Source organism: Onychomys torridus, unplaced genomic scaffold (assembly GCF_903995425.1).
Source record: "Onychomys torridus unplaced genomic scaffold, mOncTor1.1, whole genome shotgun sequence".
Lineage (NCBI taxonomy): Eukaryota > Metazoa > Chordata > Mammalia > Rodentia > Cricetidae > Onychomys > Onychomys torridus.
In genome coordinates this window covers 1-4531 of record NW_023411465.1, presented here as the reverse complement: position 1 = coordinate 4531, position 4531 = coordinate 1, and the positions used below count along the sequence as shown (strand labels likewise).

At 54.7% G+C, this 4531-nt stretch overlaps 1 pseudogene; it reads right to left on the bottom strand.

Moving 5' to 3' along the window:
- Positions 1-730: 730 nt before the first annotated feature.
- LOC118575156 lies at positions 731-4524 on the bottom strand (annotated as a pseudogene).
- Positions 4525-4531: the final 7 nt, after the last annotated feature.

Genomic DNA, 4531 nt, shown 5'->3' with positions numbered 1-4531 from the left:
CTGGCCTCAGGTTTGATTTTATTAGTAAGACTCTTTAAGATTCCTGCAACAACAGCTCCAACAGGACAGATCTGAGAAGATGAGACCCTGTGGATCCCTCCTCTCTGCCCATCCTACAACCCGGGTTAGAGTCTGAAAGATGGAAAGAAGGAGAGAACCTCCAGGGAAGGGCCTGGAAGGAGGCAGGAGCTCAGGAGACTGAAGTTCATGTTCTCACCCCACAGTCTCCTGAGTGCAGGGGCTTGGTTGGGCCTTGGGGGACAAGGATGGACAAACACCTCTTAATGCTGTCACTCAGGAACCCCAAAGGGGGATGAGACAGGCACCACTCACAGGAACAAGAACAGGCCTAGTCCTCCACACAAACTAAAAAGACAAGAAATAAACAGAGAAATGGGGTGAAGAGCCATGGTCAGGTCAGAGCCCAGGCTGACCTGTCACAGCTGCCCTGGCTGCTCACAGTCCTGGGGACAGGACAAGGCTCTGTCATCCCAGTGTCCCTGTGATCACAGACTCTCAGCATGTGGTTCAAGTGATGAAGAGAACAGACCAGGAGGTGACAGAGCTGAGGAGTGACCATGTCACAGCCAACAATGGACTGAGCTCCACCTGGGCACAGCCCTGATCACACTCAGCTCCCACAGCCTCATCTTGTCCACCAGATACACACAGCACAAGAACACAGATTCTGGAGGGTTCTCCATGCTGCATATTATTTCCTCCAAAGCTCTAAGTATTCCAATCATTTAATTTACCCGCCAATCAATCTGTCAGATCAAGGACGTGAACAATCAAGTTGACATTCAGATTCTTATTTTCAGTGGGGAGTCAGGGGCTGCAGCTCAGGGCAGCCATGGAGGTGACAGGATGCAGATGTCCCCTCCTGTCTGCTGGACAAGGAAGTTTGGCTGCGGAAGGGAATATAACAGTGCAGGGACAGGGTGCTGCTGTGCAGGGGTGGCTGGGCTCCCAGGTCTTCACATGGAGCCCGTAGGGTCACAGGGAACATCAGAATTGTTGCTGAGAGTGAACTGAGGGGCTCAGGATGACACAAGAGAGACCTGAGCACATCTCTGTCACTCTGTCAAGCTGGGCAGCTGTCTTCACGCTACAAACAAGAGTCATGAACAATCACTCTGAAGACAACATCCCAACAACCCACTATTCACTCAGAGGGGTTTCTGGGAGTCCCTGAACCACAATCACGTCCACTTGGCCCCTCCCCAATTCATAACCCAGAGTGTCACCTTTACAGTCTGGGAGAGACACATCAGAGCTCTGGGCACTGTCCCTGCCTGGGGTAAAATTACATATAGTCACAGGAAGGTGACAACATGGCCTCTAGAAGATTTCACTGTAGGAGTATTATGGGTTGGCATACTCCAGCTTCACCCCCTGGACTTCAGGGACAATCCCGCTCCCCACACTTACCTGGAGCTGGAGTATAGATCCCTCCCTTTCCACCTGTGAGAAGAAAAGCTGTGAGAGACCAGAGAAGACCCCGACCCTAGGAAGGTTCCAGAACTGACAGCAGACCCAGGTCAGAGACAGGAGCAATGAGGGCTGTGGATGTTCCCCTTAATGAGGCAGAGCACACTTCTGAAAGGGGCTGAGAGAGAACCAGACCCTGTCCTTTCCTACCTGTGATTCTCCTCCTCCTCACAACAGCCACCACAGCTCCAATGATGGCCGCAGCTCCAAGGAGACCCAGGACAGCAATGATTGCCACGATGGGGACAGTGGACTCAGGAGGCTCTGGAAGGGAAGGTCAGCAGGGGAAGGTGAGGGTCATGACCCCAGCTCTCAGCCCTGACCCTGCTCAGGGTCTGGAGAAGCCTCCAGCTTTCCCTGACCCCTGCTCTGCACCCACACCCTCCTTACCCCATCTCAGGGTGAGGGGTTGTGTCAGCCCCTCATGGTCCACATGGCATGTGTATTTCTGCTCCTCCCCGGAAGGCACCACCACAGCTGCCCACGTCTGGAAGGTTCCATCCCCAGAAGGTCTGGTCTCCACCAGCTCCATGTCCTGAGTCAGATCCTCCCTATCCCTCTGCCAGGTCACAGAGATCTCAGCAGGGTAGAAGCCCAGGGCCCAGCACCTCAGGGTGCCATCTCCTTTCAGTATGGGGTGATGGGTCACATGTGCCTTTGGGGGATCTGTGTGGAAGATTTAAGAAATCCCACATTTAACAAGATAAACTGAAATCTCCAAAGACAAAATTAAACCAATGATGACACTAAACTGTGTCTGTTTGGACAATTCTGTCATCACACTAGTGACCTCAGGTAGAGCTGGTCCCGTCATCACAGAACTGCACATTTTCCTGGGGGGACTCAGTAGCTGAGAGAGAATCCACATGAGCCAGCAGGTCAACAGGGCCTTCCTCATGTGATGTTCTATAGCATAAGGTAGGTGGTAAAAGATGAGAAGGAATGGAAAATAATGAATATGTTACTAATTCATATAAAAATAAGAAATCAGGTACAAGAGCTACATGAAGGATGTTACCAATTACTGCTGTCAACATTGAGGCACAACCACTGAGGCCATCTTGCTGACCAGCTGTAACTGTCTGTCCAAGTGAACAGCCATCACCTAAGTGTGCAGCACACATGTGGTGAACCTCTGACACTCTGCCAGAGAAAATGACGCCCCAAGCCCTGCCTCTGGGGGACAAGATACAAGGTATAGTCACCAGGACCCCTGGAAGTGTGCTGTGGGGCCCAGTACAGCACTCACTGGGACACAGCTATGCTCACAAGGGTGTGTGTGGATCATCCCTGTCACTCCTGTCCTGGAGCTGCAGAAGACCCTGTCTCTGAGGAAGTTCAATTCCTAATCCACTGGGGAACACTGTGACTTGTTGGGGCAGAGGGAGAGCAGGAGGGCTCTGGATGTTAATATGACAGGAAATAGTCTAAGCTCACAGGAACCTTTCTGGTTTAAAGGAAACACTGATGTGTCTAAGTATCCACGTTAGCAGTTCCCCCTGGCTCCTGTGGGGACTGATACAAATAACATCAGGGGAGAGAGAAGCAAGATCACCCTAGTGAGGGGAAAAAACCTGACTAAAAGCAAGATGACACTTCAAAAAAAGTAAAAAACAAAACCACGAAAGAAAGAAAAGAGCCAGGCTGTGGTTGCCCACACCTTCAATCCCAGCTCTCAGGAGGTAGAGCCCGGAAGATATTTGTGAGTTGGAGTCCAGCCTGGGCTACAGAGTGTGTTCCAGAAAGGCACAGCTACACAGGAAACCCTGTCTAGAAGAAACAGAAACAAAAAACAAAACAAAAAAATTAACAAACAAAAGAAAGAAAAGAAACAAGACACACACACACACACACATACCACACCACAATTTAGTATTTGTCCAGGGTACTCCATAAGTGCTCACGTGACCATTCTGTGAATAGACGGAATTGGGGTGCAGAAGGGATGACCTCACCCACAGGAACCTGGGAGAATGTATCTTTGCAAAGTTCTAGAAACTGGGTGAACCAGCCCAGGGCGTCCATGTCTCCATCAGGTAAAGGAGACTCCCTGTCCTGCTGTGTAAGGCTGACACACTCAGACGACAGGACTCAGTTTCCACAGACCCTGGGGTGGGCAGAGACCCCGGCCTGGGAGCGGCCATGGCTGACAGCGGCTGCAGGAGACCCAGGGACACCATCTGCCCTGAGGCAGGGGCATGACCCAGCTGAGGGCTTTCTTCTTCCTCAGGACTGAGCCCAGCCCGAGGCAGAGGGAGGAGCTGCCCGCGGCCCTGCACCTGTGCGCTGCAGCGTGTCCTTCCCGATCTCCAGGTATCTGCGCAGCCACTCCACGCACGTGCCCTCCAGGTAGGCCCTCCGTCTCTCTGCAACACCAGCCTGCTCCCACTTGCGCCGGGTGATCTGCGCCGCCGTGTCCGCCGCCGTCCACGTCGTCAGGTCGGCGTTCAGGGCGAGGTAATCGCGGCCGTCGTAGGCGTACTGACTGTACCCGCGGAGGAGGCGCCCGTCCGACCCCACGTCACAGCCAGACATCCACTGGATGGTGTGAGAGCCTGCGGGGACCCCGCGGTCAGCCCCGCCCACACGCCCCGCCCACACGCCCCGCGGCCCCGCCACCCGCGGGCTCCTCTAAACTCAAAGAGAAACCGAGTCCCGGTCCCCGACTCTCCTCGAACTCGGACCCGGACCGGGCGACTCCAGCCTGGACGTAGGGACGTGGAGGGGTCGTGACCTCCACCCGCGGTCACTCACCGCCCTCGCTCTGGTTGTAGTAGCCGAGCAGGGTCCTCAGGTTCACTCGGAAAGTCTGCTCGTGGCCCTTGGCTCTCCGTGTCTCCTCCCATACTCCGGCCCCTCCTGCTCCACCCACGGCGCCCGCGGCTCACCTCGGAGTCTCCGCGTCGCTGTCGAAGCGCACGAACTGCGTGTCGTCCACGTAGCCGACATGTACCGGGGCTCCCCGCGGCCGGGCCGGGACACGATGGTGTGGAAATACCGCAGCGAGTGCGAGCCTGGGGGCGCGCGCGGTGAGACCCCG